Raw genomic sequence first — 22,483 nt, 5'->3', positions numbered from 1 at the left:
AGAGGTAATCTACCAGCCCTGTTTAGAGCAATGAAGAGCTAATCTACCAGCCCTGTTTAGAGCAATGAAGAGTTAATCTACCAGCCCTGTTTAGAGCAATGAAGAGCAAATCTGGCAGCCATGTTTAGAGCAATGAAGAGGTAATCTACCAGCCCTGTTTAGAGCAATGAAGAGCTAATCTGCCAGCCCTGTTTAGAGCAATGAAGAGGTAATTTACCAGCCCTGTTTAGAGCAATGAAGAGGTAATCTACCAGCCCTGTTTAGAGCGATGAAGAGGTAATCTACCAGCCCTGTTTAGAGCAATGAAGAGGTAATCTACCAGCCCTGTTTAGAGCGATGAAGAGGTAATCTACCAGCCCTGTTTAGAGCAATGAAGAGGTAATCTACCAGCCCTGTTTAGAGCAATGAAGAGGTAATCTACCAGCCCTGTTTAGAGCGATGAAGAGGTAATCTACCAGCCCTGTTTAGAGCAATGAAGAGGTAATCTACCAGCCCTGTTTAGAGCAATGAAGAGGTAATCTACCAGCCCTGTTTAGAGCAATGAAGAGGTAATCTACCAGCCCTGTTTAGAGCGATGAAGAGGTAATCTACCAGCCCTGTTTAGAGCAATGAAGAGGTAATCTACCAGCCCTGTTTAGAGCGATGAAGAGGTAATCTACCAGCCCTGTTTAGAGCGATGAAGAGGTAATCTACCAGCCCTGTTTAGAGCAATGAAGCGGTAATCTACCAGCCCTGTTTAGAGCAATGAAGAGGTAATCTACCAGCCCTGTTTAGAGCGATGAAGAGGTAATCTACCAGCCCTGTTTAGAGCAATGAAGAGGTAATCTACCAGCCCTGTTTAGAGCAATGAAGAGGTAATCTACCAGCCCTGTTTAGAGCAATGAAGAGGTAATCTACCAGCCCTGTTTAGAGCGATGAAGAGGTAATCTACCAGCCCTGTTTAGAGCGATGAAGAGGTAATCTACCAGCCCTGTTTAGAGCAATGAAGAGGTAATCTACCAGCCCTGTTTAGAGCAATGAAGAGGTAATCTACCAGCCCTGTTTAGAGCGATGAAGAGGTAATCTACCAGCCCTGTTTAGAGCGATGAAGAGGTAATCTACCAGCCCTGTTTAGAGCAATGAAGAGGTAATCTACCAGCCCTGTTTAGAGCCATTTGGAGCTTTTTTATATCTTTCTTTGCGGCAGGTGACCATATAACTGGACAGTACTCTAAGTGTGATAAGACCAGGGATTGACCATATAACCGGACAGTGTGAAAAGACCAGGGATTGACCATATAACCGGACAGTACTCTAAGTGTGATAAAATCAGGGATTGACCATATAACTGGACAGTACTCTAAGTGTGATAAAATCAGGGATTGACCATATAACCAGACAGTACCCTAAGTGTGATACGACCAGGGATTGACCATATAACCAGACAGTACCCTAAGTGTGATAGGACCAGGGATTGACCATATAACCAGACAGTACCCTAAGTGTGATAGGACCAGGGATTGAATCACCTGATTCAGAGTGCTAGCTGTTACATACTCTGAACATTTTCTTCTAATAGCAATTCCCTTACCCATCTTAATAACAATATTATCTATGTGTTCTGACCATGATAAAGCTGCGTCCAACATGACGCTTAGTAGTTGTTGTTTTTTCACTACATGTATTCTATTCATCGACAAAGTCAATTGAGGGTCATCAGCAAGCATATATCTTGAACCAAATACAATACATTTAGTTTTAGAAATGTTCAACACTAATTTGTTAATGTCAACCCACTCAGACACCATTCTTAGTTCACTGCTCATTACATTCTGATGCTGCACTATACATTGTAAAGTCATCAGCATACATGACCACTCTTGATTTGTTCATTACTGAAGGTAAATCATTAGTAAAGATAGAGTAGAGCAGTGGGCCTAGGCAGCTTCCTTGAGGAACACCACAATGTATATCTTTAATATTTGAAAAGCTACCATTAAAGAACACTTTTTGATTTCTCCAGGATAGATACCATCCAGGATAGAGCTGCATCCTTAAACCCATAACATTTGAGTTGTCCTAGTAACAGTTCATGATCAATTACATCAAAAGCAGCACTGAAATCAAGCAACACTGCACCAACTTACTTCCTTCCTATCATCCATAATCTTTAACCAATCATCTGTCATTTGTGCTAAGGCCGTACTCGTAGAATGCTCTTCTTTGCATGCATGCTGGAAACCCGTTATCAGACCATTACATGAGAAATAATCCTTGTACAGATACAATTCTTTCCAATAATTTACTTAACACAGGCAGCAAGCTTATAGGACGACTATTAGGACCAGTGAATGCAGATTTTTTTTATACTTAGGTAGTGGAATAACTTTTGACTCTTTCCAGACTTCTGGGCACACCCCATACATAAAGCACTTATTAAAAATATGAGAGATTGGGGTCGATATTTGGTTAGCTGTAACTCTGTACCAGGTGACTTTTGATCCGAAAGAGACAACAGCATCCTTTCTACCTCTTCCCTTTCTACTTGATGAAATTGGAACGTGCATTGCCTCTCCTTCATGATACAATCTTTTATAGATTGTATCAATCTTTTATTTTATTGTAGTGGTGTAACTAACTACTGAAACAACACACTACTTGTTTTGCTAAAATAAATGAAAATCTGGGTGAAGTAGGCAATCATTTTCTTTCCTTTTCGGCATCAAACCTGCATAATTCTCACCTGGAATATATTTTGTGGTATTTAATAGGTTAAATTACAAATTATGTTAACATATGACCCCGATGTGATCTCTTCTTGCAATTTCTAGTCATTTACATTTTCAGATTTACATATAATACTTCTTCACAAAGTAGTTTGTTAGTGAACTACTTTTTTAAAGTAATATTACTTATGTCAAATATATATATTTGAAGTATCTTTAGTGTAGCTTAAGGTCTTTCAGTGTCAAGTAATTGGTGGCTTGGTAAACTATCGTTTCAGAGGAGCTTCCTCAACACTACGATGAATTATGTCTTAAGTGCCAATCTCTTCCAGGTAGATATAAAAACAAATGCTCTAAACTTAGAAAAGAGAGTCCTATTCATTTATATAACACACATAACATCCTATCACCTTAAATCCATGTGATTCCACTGTTTCTTTTTGCAATCACAATCACATGTTGATGCCTTTTGGCATGCTGTTTTTGCAGTCCAATTCATTAACAATTAGGTTAATACCATAATCTAAACACTCGACTATATTGTATTATTATTGTATATAAATTACATATACAAAATTAGTCTTTATGGAAAAAAAACAGATGCAAAGAAAATGGTAAAACAAAAAATACCTATATCAGTTTTAGCACCAACAGTCGATTTTCAAGAGAAACATTATTTGCCTTGTTTTTTTTTAGATGTTGATGACATCACTCTTTTCTAATTCTGCTTCTTTGAGATCATATGTTAACTGACTATCCTGTCAGGCTTGTCAGAGTACATTTTCCAGTAGTCTGTTCAAAATGCAGCTTGTCATGCGTATGTCCTGTATATCTACACTTAGCCAATACATGTGTTCTTCATACCTGTGTTTATGGGTTATGTCAATAGTGTTATGGGATTATACCTCTAACATGCATATAATTCAGCATTGTAAATGTAAATGTTGATGTACAGTATGTAGTTAAAAAGTACAGTAAATAAACTCAGCAGAAAATTATTTCCTCTGTACTTAAGACAAACAAAGAACGTATATTTGATCAGAATCAATAGTGTTGCAATAGATATGACAGAGTTACTGGGACTATATAAATAACAAAGTCAGTGGGACAAAGTCATAATAAACAAACTGATACCTGTGCAGGTGGTTCTCGAACCATAGACTGTTAAAGAGTCACTTGAAATTAAGTTAAAACAAACATGTATCCCCTCTCTCTGATATGCAGGTGTATTTGTAGATCAAGAAATGGTTAGGCACACAACACTGTTGGTGCTTGAGCCCTGTCTACTGTCTAGAAATAGCAGTAGACCAAAATAGCCTGAGACCAGACCTGAGATCTGGAGAGGAAAAGACCTTAGATCTTTAGAGGGAGAGAAAGATCTGAGGGGCTGAGCACAGGGCGGGGTGGGGCAGCGGTTCTTTGTCGGGGTCAGGCACTTGGTTCTTTGTCGTGGGCTGACTGTGCCTCTCATCCTTGTCCTTGTCCTTGCAATCAAGAATGAGCTGCTCACACCCCACTTATACCCCTCTGTAACCCTTCACCTCCTGAGTCGGATTAGAAGTCCACTCCAGAATCTTTCTTCTCCGAGGTGTCTTGGAGCAGCATAGGATAAGTTAAATTGCCTGGGTGGTACGAATGAAGGATCCAATTCAGGAAAGTCGTATTCCTGGTTGTAATGCTGGCGAGTTACCGACGCTCTGATATCCAAAAGTTATTTCCGGCTGTACGTAATAACATAAAAAACATTCTGGGCTAATAATGTAATGCATACACACCAAAAAAAATAAAATACTGCAAAGTTGCTAAGGAGCTAGAAGCAGAGCTGCCATGTCTGTCGGCGCCATCTTGCTGGCCTGGTGTGGTGGCCTTCATTATTTCTCCCCCATCTGGCAGACATTAGGAGAGAGAGGATAGACAACTTATAATGCAAGCTATAAGATACAACAAGTAATAAAAGACCACACGATGGATTTTAGTAATATTGGGAACCTGTATTTAGTACATCTTCCCTGTTTGATGTCAGATGGGTTGACGTTGCTCCCCTGGGAGCGAGAACATGAGTGCTGGAACGTTTCCCAGTGGCCACGGGCAACATTTGTCATCGGTGCCTTATAGTAGGCCTCTAGGCGCAATGTCAGCAAGGAACCGCATTTATGCCTCCACAAAGTGATGTGTCGTTCCCTCCCGATAGCTGAGTGCTCAACACTCTCCACGACTGAACAGTTGATCTAAGTAGGCTGTGAATTTCTTGTACCTGTAATTAGGGTAAAGTAATTGAACAATGTCTTGTACTATTGCATATTGCTGACAAAATAAGGGAAATGTTTCCCCAAATAACAACATATCCCAAACAAGGACTGGGTAAATTTATATAAAACTAAAACTGACCAGCAAGTCTTGACTGAACAAAATACAAGCTAATAGATCACACCTCATTATACTGTTATACTACACTAACCCGGCAACAACTGGGTTGTGTTTTGGCTGCTGATACAGGGGCTCAACCATCTCTTCCCTTGCATAAATTATGTCTTCGAAGACCGTCTACTCCACACTGCCTGGACTAGGTGGGACGTGTAGAGGAGCAGATTGGCCCCTCGAAATGCCTTTCCTAATGCTCTCCTCTCTGCCTTGCAGTCATCTGTAATGATGAGGCGAGGACCAGCCTGACCTCTTCCTCAGGACTTCCTTCAACAGTTGAAGGCCCTCAAAGGTGGTGATGTATGTTTCATAATTAACTACTCTTGGTGCGATTGTGATAACGTACAGAAACCCAAGTCCTTTTGTTCCCCCGACCTAGAATACCTCACAATTAAATTCCAACCGTATTACTTCTGTCGTGTCTTTGGCTATGCCGGATTAAGTGATATGACATGCTAATCTATAAAATATTACCTGATTGAGCTAATCATGTAAATGTAATTAACTAGTCAGGGCACCACAAAATAATATTTATAGAGCTGTTATCTTCCGAATATACTCTTAAAGACCTAGTAATATTTCACATCAATAGCAGTCAATATTAATCGTCGCCTTAATTCAGTCTCATCTGAAAGTTGTAAATTCTTGGTTATCTTCACGAACCCTGGCTAATAAGTTGAATCAGCAATACAAAAATTGGGTTTAATTATTTATTTACTAAATACCTAACTAATCACACAGAATTACATATACACATAATTAATCATAACTTGATTACAAATTACATCATAAAGGAAAATGTCCCTAGATGGCGGAACAGATATGACAGCTGGTTACACAAAAGAAAAGGGGCTGGGTTTGAGTGAAAGAGCGGAAAGACTGAGGACCAAAGGAATAAGCTGTGCTATCGTAAATACAGTATCTTATGCATTCTAAATTACCGCCCATTTGGAAAAGGAAAATGCAATAATAATTTACTCTGAGCTGCGCTTCGGTAGGTTGGTGGTAGATGGAAGGCCGTGTTGCCAAACCGAGTCCTTTGTCCTTTGAAGAATGTATCTGGTGGTCAATTGGATACGTTGTAGTAACATCGTTGTGTGATAGACGGGATACTCTGTCTGTTCGTTCCTAACCTACGTTTGCAGCTGCTGTTGCTAACTCAACGACTAGGAGGTATCACTTCTGTAGTGAATAAGAGCTCAAAGTTCATACCATTCGCAACCAAAGCTCACGCTGATGTTGGCTTCGTTCTGTAGTTATTATCTGAACCATTCTGATATCGGACCGTCGTCCTCACATCCTCGGAACAGAAGGTTATATTGTCGTCAAGGCTTTATATAGTGGAGCGAGAAGGGTGTGTCTGAAAAGTTTTATAACCCATGACTCTTCACAGGGGCGGGCCACTGATTGAGCAAAGCCCTAACCTTATGAAAACCCAATTCTCACATTTTAGAAGCTAAAATCACATTTCATCCCGTCACGAATAATTTCATATTCAAACATTTAAGTTGAACAACAATTCCATGTGAATCCGATAACTCTGATCTGTGGACTTTCCACTGTAGAGTTTGTCATCTTATCATTGATGAGAATGTCTCAGATGACAACCGAACTGACATCATATTCATTAAGTACCACCGCATATGTTCAATAGGTCGGATTACCAGAATATAGTTAATTTCCCCCCAGCTTCTGATGTTCCCAGAATCTCTATGTTAACCAAGGGGTTTGAAAATGTAACATCAGTAGGGTAGCGATAGGAAAAAGGGGGGGGAAGAGGTATTTATGACTGTCATAAACCTCCCCCCAGGCCAACGTCATGAGACTTCCCAAGAGAATTATCTTTGGTAATAGTCACAGCCATGTATATTCCCCCTCAAGCCGATACCACGATGGCCCTCAAGGAACTACATTGGACTTTGTGCAAACTGTTGACCACGTATCCTTAGGCTGCATTTATTGTAGCTGGGGATTTTAACAAAGCAAATCTGAGGAAAATGCTACTGAAGTTCTACTAACACATTGACTGTAGTACTCGCGCTATTAAAATGCTTGATCACCGATATTCCCCCTTTCGGGATGCCTACAAGACCCTCCCCTGCCCTCCTTTCGTTAAATCAGATCACGACTCCATTTTGCTCCTCCCTTCCCATAGGCAGAAACTCAAACAGGAAGTATCTGTGCTAAGGTCTATTCAACGCTGGTGTGACCAATCGGAATCCATGCTTCAAAATGGACTGGGACGCGGACTGGGATATGTTCCGGGTAGCCTCTGAGAGTAACACTGACATATACACTGACACGTTGCGTTCATAAGGAAGTGTGTAGGGGATGTTGTTCCCACTGTGACTATTAAAACCTACCCAAACCAGAAACCGCAGAAAGACGGCAGCATTCACGCAAAACTGAAAGTTCATATCACCACAGTTAACCATAGCAAGGTGACTGGGAATATGGTAAAATATGGAAGGAATAACTACACTGTTTATAAGGCAATCAAACAGGCAAAATGTCAGTACAGAGACAAAGTGGAGTTGCAATTCAACGACTCAGACGCGAGACGTATGTTCCAAGGTTTACAGACAATCACGGATTACAAAGGGAAAACAAGCCACGTTGCGGATACCGACGTCTTGCTCTCAGACAAGCTAAACACCTTCTTCGTCCGCTTTGAGGATAAACACAGTGCCACCAAGTTCATCAGCATACACATCAACTGCTATCTGAAATGGTACACCCACACAGACCGTGTCAGGTCTGTGTGGGGAAGAAGGCGCAACAGCGCCTCTTCAACTTCAGGAGGCTGAAGGTATTTGGCTAGGCCCCTAAAACACTCACAAAAGTTTGCAGATGCACAATTGAGAGCATCCTGTCAGGCTGTATGATCGCCTGGTATGGCAACTGCACCACCCGCAACCGCAGGGCTATCTAGAGGATGGCGCGGTCTGCCCAACGCATCACCGGGGGCACACTGCCTGCCCTCCAGGACACCTACAGCACCCGATGCCAGAGGAAGGCCAAAAAGATCATCAAGGACATCAACCACCTGAGCCATGACCTGTTCACCCCTCTACCATCCAGAAGGTGAGGTCAGTACAGGTGCATCAAAGCTGGGACCGAGAGACTGAAAAACAGCTTCTATCTCAAGACCATTAGACTGTTAAAATAGCCATCACTAGCCGGCTATCACCCGGTTACTCAACCCTGCACCTTAGAGCCTGCTGCTCTATATACATAGACATGGCATCACTGGTCACTTTAATAATGTTTACATACTGCTTTACTCATCTCATATGTATATACTGTATTCTATTCTACTGTATTTTAGCCAATGCCACTCCGACATTGCTCGTCCTAATATTTATATATTTCCTAATTCCATTATTTGACTTGTAGATGTGTGAATTGTTAGATACTACTGCACTGTTGGAGTTAGAAACACAAGCATTTCTCTACACCCGCAATAACATCTGCTAAATATGTGTATGTGACCAATACAATTTGATTTGTGAACATGGAGATAGACCTCTGCACTTGTCTAGTAGGGCACACAGGAGCTCCATGCAAGCGCCAGGCTGCTGTGGTCCAGTTATACAAATACCTACAAACATTGGAGGGCTGAGTTGCTGAAGATACAGGAGGTAAAATAGTGTCTATTTTATTTTTGTTTATGGTTAGACAATCATTTTCATGTGAATATTTGATGTACCAAAGCAGAGTGCTGAAGTTGATTAAATATTTTATTTCTTACAGCAGCAATACCTCTGGATTTTCTGCAGCCACTGAGACAGCCAAGTCAGTCAGTAGATGCTGAATGAGCAAAACAGACAGATGGATTTGCTCATTGCTCTGTATTGCTGTATAACATTTAGCTACCCTGCCATTTATTTGCCGACCTGTGCCTGTTGTTTGGCGATGCTTCTCCCACGTCGGAGTGCATATCCGTGGGCGCTTTTGATAAGGAATGTTGTTTGCGTGGCCTAGCGGTGCCCAATAAATAATAAAATCCAATTCTTAGATGCAACCCCCCCCCCTCCGAATCAAAACCAAACCTGGATGTCAATGTCTGCGCTCGCACCGACGCTTCATTCTTCTTCCTGACGTGGGAAACCGTTGCCAAACTGGCATAGGTACGGGCCGGCAAATATCTTGCACGCCTCTCCAATGGCATGCCCTAAGACAGAATGTTACTGTTAAAATGACTGCACTTACTGTTATTAACTGTATACATGACAGCAAGCCATGTAGGACTAGCAGTAACCCTATAGCAGGCCTATTATTACCCATTTTTATCTAATACATTAATAGATTGGTTTATTGCCTATTTCTCTCTCTTTTCACACGGTGATTTGCATCAAGTGAATTGTGACAGGAGTCATCAGGCCTCAGGCCCTCCGGCAAGGGAGAAACAGAGATAGGGAAACAAGGTGGTTAGAGGGAGCATGCCTTGGACTACACAGTAGGCTACACCTACAGACTGGAATGGTTATTCACTCACCACTTCTTTGCTGATTTTCCTTGGGCTGGTCATTGCATGCCTCATCTGTACTCATCTTTGTGTTTGCCAATCGTGAAATCTTACAAGTAAGAGTAATATTCAAGATATTGTTAACATAAATAAGTACAGTATAATGACTTGCACTTTTAACACCTGCATTTTAATCATCCTTTTCCCCATTATATACATTGAATGTCTTCTCAGATTATGCTTTTACTTATCCAGTTATTTTGTCTACACTCCGTCCAGATGAAGAGAAGGACAAGAAGGCGTAGCCACTTAGACTATTAGGATGTTCCCTTATTTTGTAAGTTTGTCACTCACTGTTTACTAACTGAGGGTTGGAGTTGCACAGGTGCAGCTTGCATTTGTGACTGAAAGCGGTTTGAAAGGCACACATACGCCCACACCACAGCAGCCTTGTATTTGGATGAAAGAAAAGCAGAGTACATTCAAATCTTCAATTTAGTAGCTTAGTCATTCAAGTCATTTCCCTTGTTTTTTATTAACAAAGCCCTCTCTCCACACATCATGGAGTAGGTTTGCTACAGATTGTCTCTTTTTTTCATCACGCAGACTTTTGCCATTCTAGGCCCTATCTCAACTGGACCCCTAGACCCTATGCACTTGTAGAGATCTGAGAATATTTGATTGGTAGATGCAATATGATGAAGCTTCAAACTAGCCTATCAGGGGATAACAAGGTGGAGCTACTACCATATTGATTGCACCTGTCAAATAATTTCAGAACTCCACAAGTGCATATGGTCGGGGGTCCATTTGGGACTGGGTCCTAGTCTGAAACCAGTCTCTCCAATTGTGGACCCAGATGCTCTCTATACTCTTGCCTGAAAACGTTTTGATCAACCTAACTACAATTTCTGTTAACCTTTCTACATAATATTACAGCTAGGCCTACACTTGTCGACAGAGATAATATAACACAAATCATGCATAATATCAAGTTTATCCTGTCAGCTAGCGAACTATAATAGCCAAGAGTTTTGAAAATAGTCTTAACTCACAGTACCGTGTTTGAAGCATTCATTGCGCGCTGTATCGTTTGCAGCATCCATGCTTGCTAAAATCACATTTTTAGAGCAAGTTTAGCAAGGACATTATTTAAGCCAGCAATGTACAGTTACCACACATTATGTTTGTACTTTTTCCAGCAATAATACGGCAAATTAAAAGCTTAAACATCTCGTTAACAAGGTAATTTTGGTACTTCAATGAGTTCGATCACATTTTCTCCTGTATTTTGATTGTAGTCACGGCACGCGCCTACTTTTCGATGAGGGCGCAATTATGGCCCGCAATTCGGGGATTTCCTGCATGTGGGCATCTGCAGAAACCACTCTTTATACTTCTGTGGTAGCTAGCTAGCCGTACACCGGTAGAAAGTGTCCTTCACCCAGGGGGGCGTTCCTGCAGATGCAGGAATGGCCACATTCAGGAACGCACCAAATTGCGGGCTGCAGGACCGAGAATCCTTTTCTCCTGTCTTTTGAAGGCACCTGCCTGGTAGAGGCTCTCCGAATCTATCCAATCACCACTCTTATGTTGTTGACCAATGACGTGGACGTATGTATGCTAGAATACGGGGCGTGATTTCGGCTAACCTCGTTTGGGGAAAAAATACACTACCCAAACATAATGATTTATTATATCTGGAGCGTCAAGATCACCAGTATTCTGGAGCATCAGGATGGGGCTGTACATAGGCTCCCTCTGGTGGCGAAATAGGAAAGCAGCCTGTTTTCCCAACGCACCTGGAGCCTTCCCCTAATTGAACACGTGTGCACGCATGCAAACACACATGTGAATGGCCTCACACTCCAGTTCGGTAGGTGGCGGTGTTGCGATCTGCCAATACAAATTTGAGGGAGAGAGACAGAGAGAGAGACTGTTCTGGAATGCGTCACAGTGTAATGAGTTTACTACCAGTGAAGGAACACAACTGGGATTGTGGAGTTTTGGCTGGTTTTCAGTAAACGAGCCTGCACATTTGCTGTGCTTAAATTGTGTTGTTTCTGTTATCACCCATGATGAATGTATCTTAAAACTATAACACAGTCATTGGGTGTGCTTCTGCACAGCTTCTATAATTGTTATGTTCAGTTGGTTGCAGACATATTAACCTTTTCTCCATCAGACCATCTGTAGTCCTATGCAGACATTTGTATGCACCGAATGGCCCTCATTATTCAAATGATTGTACTCTCAAAATCTGATAGTAAAGTAGACATGAGCTCATTTCCATTGTGAGGGGTTTATGATACATACCGCTTGTGGACTCTACCTGAAGTCTTCTGTAGCTTCAGATTCTATCTCTATAGATGCATGTATCCCTTAGTGTCTTTGTGCCTACCCTGCTTCCCAGGCTAGAACTGATGGTAATATGACACAACTGAGGTACGGTAATTAGCTATATCAAAGAGTTTCCCAGAGTCCCAACCGACCAGCACACCAAGGAAAGTAACGCAGCAGTTGGTATGAATAATTAAAGTTAAAGAAGCAGCACAAAACATTTTGGCCTAATTAGTTTTCAACGCTAAACATAAGTACCTTGTTTTCACTTCAATGGCTGATCCATCCAGGTCTTCTGAACCCACCTCAAAGCCTGGGTTTGTCTCAGAGTATACAAACTAACAGAACCTTATTCAGGTCAGTGAGGAGAGAAGGAACGAGGGGATACTTGACAGAGTGAGCAAGGACAAAACTGGAAGAAGTAGGTAGCAGGGGTTGAGGGAAAATTAAGATGTAGCAGGGTTCAAGACTGAAGTAGGGGTACAGTATGTTTGGATTTGTTGGCTAAACATGTTTTTTTAAAGATTGAGTTACTGAGATCAGAGAGAACAGTGAAGGAAAGATGGAGAAATAAATGGGGTTGTTCTAGTTACCACAATCCCTGAAGTCACCGTGACCCAATACTAAGTTAGTGCTGAGAAGGAAAGAAAGAGAGGCAGGGAAACAGAAACAGAGACAACAGGAAAAATGTCCCTTTTCGAAAGAACCTAAACAATGAAATACACCTCCCACTGGGCACAAACGTCAATTCAACGTCTATTCCACATTGGTTCAACATAATTTAATTAAAAGTAAGTGGAAACAAAGTTGATTTAACCAGTGTGTGCCCAGTGGGCTTACTCTACTTTTCACAAATCCATCCATGTCCTTTGTGCTCTCCTTCTCCTCGAGCATGTCCCTCCTCGTTCTCAGGTGGTAGACCTCTCCCTCTCTCTTTCTCTCTCTTCCTCTGTCTTTGAGTCTCTGTGTTCTGTAGAGTCCTAAAGGTGAGAAAGGAGCTCTAAAGATATACAATGACACTTCCTGTCTACCTCCTCAGAAAGTTTCAGAAGCACATTCAGAAGTTACAATGTGTCATTGATTGAGTGCTGCACAATCAGAGGGATTGTAGACAGATGTAGAGATGTAGAAAAAAGAGAAATTGTTTAGCATGCCAGATATATAGTTGAAATGTATTCAATTTTGAGTTTGCATCCCAATATTACACTTTATATACATCACAGGAGACTGAATTATAATGTTTATGAATGATAAAATTATGAAAAATAGGAACATTCCACCCATGAACCCACAAGGTCATATGACTGCAGGAAAGGGCTAAAGGGCTACCAATAGAAATGGAAAGTACAGTACATACGAAGGGATAATGTGTTCACCAATAGGACATAACTTCAGATTTGGGACAGAACATACAGTTGAAGTCGGAAGTTTACATACACCTTAGCCAAATACATTTAAACTCAGTTTTTCACAATTCCTGACTTTTAAACTAGTAAAAACTCCCTGTCTTAAGTCAGTTAGGATCACCACTTTATGATAAGAATTATGACATTTCAGAATGATAGTAGAGAGAATGATTTCAGAAGTTTATATACACCAATTAGTATTTGGTAGCATTGCCCTTAAATTGTTTAACTTGGGTCAAATGACTCGGGTAGCCTTCCACAAGCTGGGTGAATTTTGGCCCATTCCTCCTGACAGAGCTGGTGTAACTGAGACAGGTTTGTAGGCCTCCTTGCTCGCACACACTTTTTCAGTTCTGCCTACAAATTTTCTATGTGATTGAGGTCAGCGCTTTGTGATGGCCACTCTAATACCTTGACTTTGTTGTCCTTAAGCCATTTTGCCACAAATTAGGATGCATGCTTGGGGTCATTATCCATTTGGAAGACCCATTTGCGACCAAGCTTTAACATCTTGACTGATGTCTTGAGATGTTGCTTCAATATATCCACATAAATTTCCTTCCTCATGACGCCATCTATTTTGTGAAGTGCACCAGTCCCTCCTGCAGCAAAGCACCCCCACAACATGCTGTGGTCACCCCCGTGCTTCACGGTTGGTATGGTGTTCTTCGGCTTGCAAGCCTCCCTCTTTTTCCTCAAAACATAATGTAGGTCATTATGGCCAAACAGTTCTATTTTTGTTTCATCAGACCAGAGGACATTTCTCTCTAAAAGTACGATCTTTGTCCCCATGTGCAATTGCAAACCGTAGTCTTGCTTTTTTGTGGCGGTTTGGAGCAGTGGCTTCCTTGCTGAGTGGCCTTTCAGGTTATGTCGATATAGGACTTGTTTTACTGTGGATATAGATACTTTTGTACCCGTTTCCTCCAGCATCTTCACAAGGTCCTTTGCTGTTGTTCTGGGATTGATTTGCACTTTTCATCTCTAGGAGACAGAACGCGTCTCTTCCTGAGCGGTATAACGGCTGCGTGGTCCCATGGTGTTTATACTTGCGTACTATTGTTTGTACAGATGAACGTGGTACATTCAGGCATTTGGAAATTGCTCCCAAGGATGAACCAGACTTGTGGAGGTCTACAATTATTTTTCTGAGGTCTTGGATGATTTCTTTTGATTTTCCCATGATGGCAAGCAAAGAGGCACTGAGTTTGAAGGTAGGCCTTGAAATACATCCACAGGTACACCTCCAATTGACTCAAATTATGTCCATTGGCCTATCAGAAGCCTCTAAAGCCATGACATAATTTTCAGGGATATTTTCCCAACTGTTTAAAGGCACAGTTAACTTAGTGTTTGTAATCTTCTGACCCACTGGAATTGTGATACAGTGAAATACTTTGACTTCCTGACTGACTGAAATAATCTGTCTGTAAACAATTGTTGGAAAAATGACTTGTGTCATGCACAAAGTAGATGTCCTAAACGACTTGCTAAAACTATAGTTTATTGTGGAGTGGTTGAAAAACAAGATTTAATGACTCCAACCTAAGTGTATGTAAACTTATGACTTCAACTGTATGTTGTGCATTAAAACAGAATGTGCCAGTGTCCATTTGATAATCAGGCCATTAATGTTATACACAGTATAGGTTAGCATGGCATGTAAAGCATATGAAACAGATGGACAAGCCATTTGTTCTAGATTAAAACATCTGTTAGTCAGTGGCTAAAAGAGGAAAGTGAAGTTTTGCTGCTTTGAGAGAGTGTATTCTATGAAGTGCTTCACTGTTTGACACTCACACACTGTCTCCATATATGGGTAAAACAACTGTGTTGGCCAGAGAACAGTGGTCTGGTTTATCTCATGCTTGTGTGTATGCCAATTGAATACACGCACAGACACACACATACAAACAAACAGTAGCCGATTCATACAGAAAGCCACTGTGTCAGTTTAAGAGCAGTTCTGTGTTTTCATGAAGCTCAAATAAACAAGGACATGTGAATCAAGACGTGAAGAGGAAGAGAAAATGACAGGACACAAAGAAGAAGTGAGAATGGATGCTATAGAAACAAGGGAGGAACATAGAGAAAGGCTTGCTCCGTCCATAGCGGAGGTCATGATGAAAGGATCATTTATTTCCTGTTTTATGTGTTGTAGAGTTCCCCTTCATTCATCCCTTCCTCTCGTTACTCACCCTGATGTTTGCCCTGGCACCACAGGGACGACAGCAGCAGGCATCGCCGTGGGAAACGTCTGTGCACCCTGCCCTAACGACCAGTGCCAATATGAATATACAGTTGCACAATATCCAGGGCAGGCAGGAGATACAGGAGTGATATACCACACAGCATCAGAGCTAAATGAAGGGTACAGAACACAACCAAATTCAGTCGTATCACTGTTTCAACACTTGAATTTAATGACAGCACAGGAGACAAATTGGACTAAAACAAAGCATTTACAAAAGCCAGAGTCCTCTCTTTTACACTAGGTTGATTACACTGTACATGTCAAACACATGCACACTTTAGGTAAATAACCTAACCGAAACATATTGTGTGTGAAATAGTACAGCCATCGAACCATGTACAATAACATTTACATTGCCTTCCAGGGAATGGAACTTTGTCGAGAATTTCAATAAGCATTTCTCTACGGCTGGCCATGCTTTCCTCCTGGCTACCCCAACCCCGGCCAACAGCTCCGCACCCCCTGCAGCCACTTCAAATCAAATCAAATCAAATTGATTAATATAGCCCTTCGTACATCAGCTGATATCTCAAAGTGCTGTACAGAAACCCAGCCTAAAACCCCAAACAGCAAGCAATGCAGGTGTAGAAGCACGGTGGCTAGGAAAAACTCCCTAGAAAGGCCAAAACCTAGGAAGAAACCTAGAGAGGAACCAGGCTATGTGGGGTGGCCAGTCCTCTTCTGGCTGTGCCGGGTGGAGATTATAACAGAACATGGCCAAGATGTTCAAATGTTCATAAATGACCAGCATGGTCGAATAATAATCAGGCAGAACAGTTGAAACTGGAGCAGCAGCACGGTCAGGTGGACTGGGGACAGCAAGGAGTCATCATGGCAGGTAGTCCTGGGGCATGGTCCTAGGGCTCAGGTCAGTTGAAACTGGAGCAGCAGCACGGCCAGGAGGACTGGGGACAGCAAGGAGTCATCATGTCAGGTAGTCCTGGGGCATGGTCCTAGGGATCAGGTCCTCCGAGAGAGAGAAAGAAAGAGAGGAGAGAATTAGAGAACGCACACTTAGATTCACACAGGACACCGAATAGGACAGGAGAAGTACTCCAAATATAACAAACTGACCCTAGCCCCCCGACACATAAACTACTTGTGACCGTAGCGTACGTGTAGGTATGTACGGCAGGACCAAATCAGAGAGATAGGTAGGAGCAAGCCCATGTAATACTTTGTAGGTTAGCAGTAAAACCTTGAAATCAGCCCTTGCTTTGACAGGAAGCCAGTGTAGAGAGGCTAGCACTGGAGTAATATGATCTTGTTGTAATAATAATACTAAGTAATAATACTTGCCCAAGCCTCCCCAGCTTCTCCTTCACCCAAATCCAGATATCATATGTTCTGAAAGAGTTGCAAAACCTGGACCCGTACAAATCAGCTGGGCTAGACAATCTGGACCCTCTCTTTCTAAAATGATCTGCCACCATTGTTGCAACCCCTATTGCTATTCTGTTCAACTTCTCTTTCGTATCGTCCGAGATTCCTAAAGAGTGGAATGCTGCCACGGTCATCCCCCTCTTTTGACCCAAACTGTTACAGACCTATATCCATCCTGCCCTGCCTTTCCAAAGTATTCGAAAGTCAAGTTAACAAACAGATAACTGACCATTTCGAATCCCACCGTACCTTTTCCGCTGTGCAATCCGGTTTCCGAGCTGGTCATGGGTGCACCTCAGCCACGCTCAAGGTACTAAATGATATCATAACCACAATCGATAAAAAACAATACTGTGCAGCCATCTTCATCGATCTGGCCAAGGCTTTTGACTCTGTCAATCACCGTATTCTTATCGGCAGACTTGGTTTCTCAAATGACTGCCTCGCCTGATTCACCAACTACTTCTTTGATAGAGTTCAGTGTGTCAAATCGGAGGGCCTGTTGTCCGGACCTCTGGTAGTCTCTATGGGGGTACCACAGGGTTCAATTCTCGGGCCGACTCTTTTCTCTGTATATATCAATGATGTCGCTCTTGCTGAGCGTGATTCCTTGATCCACCTCTACACAGACGACACCATTCTGTATACATCTGGCCCTTCTCTGGACACTGTGTTAACAAACCTCCAAACGAGCTTCAATGCCATACAACACTCCTTCCATGGCCTCCAACTGCTCTTAACGCTTCTTAACGCTAATAAAACTAAATGCATGCTCTTTAACCGATCGCTGCCCCACCTGTAAACTCTCCTTCCAGACTCATATTAAACATCTCTAATCCAAAATGTAATCTAGAATCGGCTTCCTATTTCGCAACAAAGCCTCCTTCACTCATGCTGCCCAACATGCACTTGTAAAACGGACTATCCTACCGATCCTTGACTTCGGTGATGTCATTTACAAAATAGCCTCCAGTACTCTACTCTGCAAACTGGATGCAGTCTATCACAGTGCCATCCTTTTTTGTCATCAAAGCCCCATATACCACCCACCACTGTGACCTGTATGCTCTCATTGGCTGGTCCTTGCTACATATTTGTCGCAAGACCCACTGGCTCCAGGTCATCTATAAGTCTTTGCTAGGTAAAGATCCGCCTTATCTCAGCTCACTGGTCACCATAACAACACCCACCCGTAGCACACGCTCCAGAAGGTATTCTCACTGGTCATCCCCAAAGCCAACACCTACTTTGGCCGCCTTTCCTTCCACTTCTCTGCTACAATGACTGGAACCAATTGCAAAAATCGCTGAAGTTGGAGACTTATATCTCCCTCACTAACTTTAAGCATCAGCTATCTGAGCAGCTCACCGATCGCTGCAGCTGTACACAGCCCATCTGTAAATAGCCCATCCAACTACCTACCTCATCCCCATATTGTTTTTATTTACTTTTTTTGTTCTTTTGCACACCAGTATTTCTACTTGCACATCATCATCTGCTCATCTATCACTTCAGTGTTAATTTGCTAAATTGTAATTACTTCGCTACTATGGCCTATTTATTGCCTTACCTCCTAACTCCATTTGCACACACTGTATGTAGATTTTTCTATTGTAATTGAATGTACTTTTGTTTATCCCATGTGTAACTCTGTGTTGTTGTTTTTTGTCACACTGCCTTGCATTATCTTGGCCACGTCGCAGTTGTAAATGAGAACTTGTTCTCAACTGGCCTACCTGGTTAAATAAAGGTGTTCTCAACTGGCCTACCTGGTTAAATAAAGGTGTTCTCAACTGGCCTACCTGGTTAAATAAAGGTGTTCTCAACTGGCCTACCTGGTTAAATAAAGGTGTTCTCAACTGGCCTACCTGGTTAAATAAAGGTGTTCTCAACTGGCCTACCTGGTTAAATAAAGGTGTTCTCAACTGGCCTACCTGGTTAAATAAAGGTGTTCTCAACTGGCCTACCTGGTTAAATAAAGGTGTTCTCAACTGGCCTACCTGGTTAAATAAAGGTGTTCTCAACTGGCCTACCTGGTTAAATAAAGGTGTTCTCAACTGGCCTACCTGGTTAAATAAAGGTGAAATAAAATAAACATATAAATAAAACAATGTGCTAACTCTATACAGTACACAAACATGTAAATAACACACTCTTTCCTTTCTTCTCTCACAACAATGCCACAGTCATAGGTATGACACAAAAGCATCCATGGGGTTATTTTTGTGTCATTACCCTTCTCTGGCCCCTCAATAGAAACCACTGTATTTTATTTATACTGGAGAGCACCCTGCTGTTTATGGATGTGATTGATGAGTAACCACCTCTAGTCTAACACACCAAATCTGTGTCAGCATTCACTTACAATTAGAAGTACAATTGTGTGTGTGTCATCCGTAAACTTTGAATGGGACTAAAAATAGCAGTATAGGAGCTGGGACAGATTGACTAAATTTACCAGCTCTTTGTCTCTTATAGCCAGAGAGGTGGGTGGGCGGGGTGTGTGGGGTATGATGACTCAGCAGCACATGACTCTACTCTGCGTGGATAAGGAGGAAGAAATGGCTGGGCCACAGGACTGGGAGCATGTAGGTGGGGCCACAATGGTTTAGCCAGGCCTCCAAAGGGTGTTTCTGGCTGCTCTAACCTGTGGAGTAAGAGGCTTTCTGTTTGTGTGTACACTGCCCTCGTTCAGTTTGCTGGTTATATGACCCTCTGCCAAATACATATTTTCATGGAAAGTAATAGAGGCAGCCTTGACTTCTGTAGCCTATTCATGAGCTTTACTGGGTTTTATTTTCAACATATAAAGATTGGCTAAAAACATATTAGAGCTTTTAGAGGACTGCATCTTAGGCACCATTGTTGATACTGTTTGTTACAACAACAACAACACGGAATATCTTCTTTGAGGCAAGTCTCCTAGCAGTGAAAAGTAAAAATGTGGTAAAACTACAAAAACATTTACACCTCTCTCTCAAAATAGATTATGACTAAAATTTGAAGTAATGTTCTACTGGTGGCCAATTGTCCCTTTCTGTGTACTGTACTCTCTATTTCTGACTTTCGACTTTCACGAAATCAAACGCTCTGCCTCTCTCTCTGTACTTGGGATTGCACCTGGACGACGTCACCACCACTGCACTCCATAGCTGACAGGCTGCGAGAGAGCTGCGTGCGAATGCTTCCTTAAACACGCTGAAGATTCCCAGTGTAGCATACAAACAAGGGTAGAGCATAATAAGTCAAAGCAAACTTGATCGGGACCTTTTTAAACGCGTTATAAAGGTAAGTCGATTCCCTAACATTTAAATAATTGTAACTCAATTGGAGGAAATCTTCAATATTTGACAAAATGACAGTAAAAGGACACGGTCGAATTGCATACTGACGTCACGATCGGGACGAGTTACTTTCGATAAAAGCGCATTGTTTTTTGTGATTTTTTTACAATCAAATCTTACAGTGGTTTAACGTTTTTTGTGTTGATACTTTGTGGCACTACTTCGTACCTACCACATCTGCTGAAAATGAGCAATCGGACAAGTTTCTTTACTACAAAATCACTGCGGGAAAGTTTTAGGTAACCTATGTGCGCATCAAAGCAACAAAAAAAAAACGATACATCGAACCGGGTCAAAACGAAGCGGTTGGTGGGTAACAAACATTGTGCTCTCAGATAATGATTTTCTCTCTGTTCATGTTACGTAAGCCATGTTCTGTGGGAATCCTTATTCATATACTTTCCTCGCCTGCTTTTGGGAGCCTCATTTTACGGTCTGTCAAATGTCGTTTTGGTTGTTAGTAGGCTAATTCAATGCGCTTTACGGACTCTCCGTTTTTGTGAGAATTAAGTTGATAAAAGGGAATCATCAATCAACTTTTGGTCATCCTCGTCTAGTTTAGATGTCTTCATGGGTCCGGGTGGACCCGATATACCCGAGACCTGACCCTGGCACGATTGGATTGGGGGCTGGAGAATACTAACATGTCCCTCAGGTCTGGGTCAGGTCCTGTAGCATATTTTATTTTACGCTAATAAGCTGAATTTCTTTACTTATAAAAGGCCTAGCCAACATATAAAACATATTTCTTAACCAGTAGAGCAACTTGGCTGATAAGAGGGAAAAAAAGTAATTGTCACTCTAGTCCAGTTGGGTCTGGTCTAGACCCAGGGTTAGGGTACGGGTCTAGGTTGAGTTGTCCTCTGCTCCATTTGGGTTCGGGTCTCCATTTTTTTAAAGATAAGTAAATGTAGTTGGGTCTGATTGTCGTCCCGGTCCAAGTTTTTGGACACGTGAAGACCTGTAGTCTTTAGTTTCCATGGGCCTTGAGCTGCAATATGGTCCCAAGGTGTTCTGGACGGATTGTTATTTCTGTGGAACGATCTGGCCCATTTCAGCTGCCACCAAAGTACATGATGTACACTATCATTTTTCTCTAGACTTTATGCCACAATGTTATTACTCTTCTATGTTACTGTGGTTACCACACACTCATGAGTCACTAAGGTATGCTAGTGCCCCTTGTAATCTAGGAATTCTGCAAAACAAGCCCACAACCACAAGTTGTCATTTACAGTCGTTGGTGTCAATCACCACACAATACAGTGGGTCTATGCAACCTAGAAATAAAAAATGTGTGACCACTGGCCCAGACTTTTTTTCAACATTTGTCTGTGCTGCCTACTGAGAGGAAATGTATAGAAAGATGATAATACATTTTACCAACTGTATTTATCTCATTTTATTTGTCACATGCGCTGAATACAACTAGTGTAGACTTTACTGTGAAATGCTTGCTTACGAGCCCTTTCCAATGATGCAAAGTTTAAAAATAAAATATTTCCACAAATAATTAAATAACATACACAAGAATGGAGCTTCAGCGAGTACCAGTACCAGATCGTTGTTTAGAGGTATGAGGTATTTGAGGTAGATACAGTGGGGCAAAAAAGTATTTAGTCAGCCACCAATTGTGCAAGTTCTCCCACTTACAAAGATGAGAGGCCTGTAATTTTCATCATAGGTACACTTCAACTATGACAGACAAAATGAGAAAAAAATTCCAGAAAATCACATTTGTAGGATTTTTTATGAATTTATTTGCAAATTATGGTGGAAAATAAGTATTTGTTCAATAACAAAAGTTTATCTCAATACTTTGTTATATACCCTTTGTTGGCAATGACAGAGGTCAAATGTTTTCTGTAAGTCTTCACAAGGTTTTCACACACTGTTGCTGGTATTTTGGCCCATTCCTCCATGCAGATCTCCTCTAGAGCAGTGATGTTTTTGGGCTGTTGCTGGGCAACACGGACTTTCAACTCCCTCCAAAGATTTTCTATGGGGTTGAGATCTGGAGACTGGCTAGGCCACTCCAGGACCTTGAAATGCTTCTTACGAAGCCACTCCTTCGTTGCCCGGGCGGTGTGTTTGGGATCATTGTCATGCTGAAAGACCCAGCCACATTTCATCTTCAGTGCCCTTGCTGATGGAGGGAGGTT

General features: G+C 41.8%; 1 protein-coding gene across 1 annotated transcript in view; it reads left to right on the top strand.

The window, feature by feature from the left end:
• Positions 1-20,057: 20,057 nt before the first annotated feature.
• The window catches only part of LOC109897123 (protein kinase C delta type-like), a 37,301-nt gene continuing 34,875 nt past the window's right edge, over positions 20,058-22,483 (top strand). The window contains exon 1 of the mRNA XM_020491697.2: positions 20,058-20,265. The gene's annotated coding sequence lies outside the window, so the exon portion shown is untranslated. The remainder of the gene's footprint in view (positions 20,266-22,483) is intronic.

This window comes from Oncorhynchus kisutch, linkage group LG1, assembly GCF_002021735.2.
Source record: "Oncorhynchus kisutch isolate 150728-3 linkage group LG1, Okis_V2, whole genome shotgun sequence".
NCBI classification, from domain to species: Eukaryota; Metazoa; Chordata; class Actinopteri; order Salmoniformes; family Salmonidae; genus Oncorhynchus; species Oncorhynchus kisutch.
The sequence above is the reverse complement of the archived record's forward strand: the minus strand, read 5'-3'. Positions and strand labels throughout refer to the sequence as shown.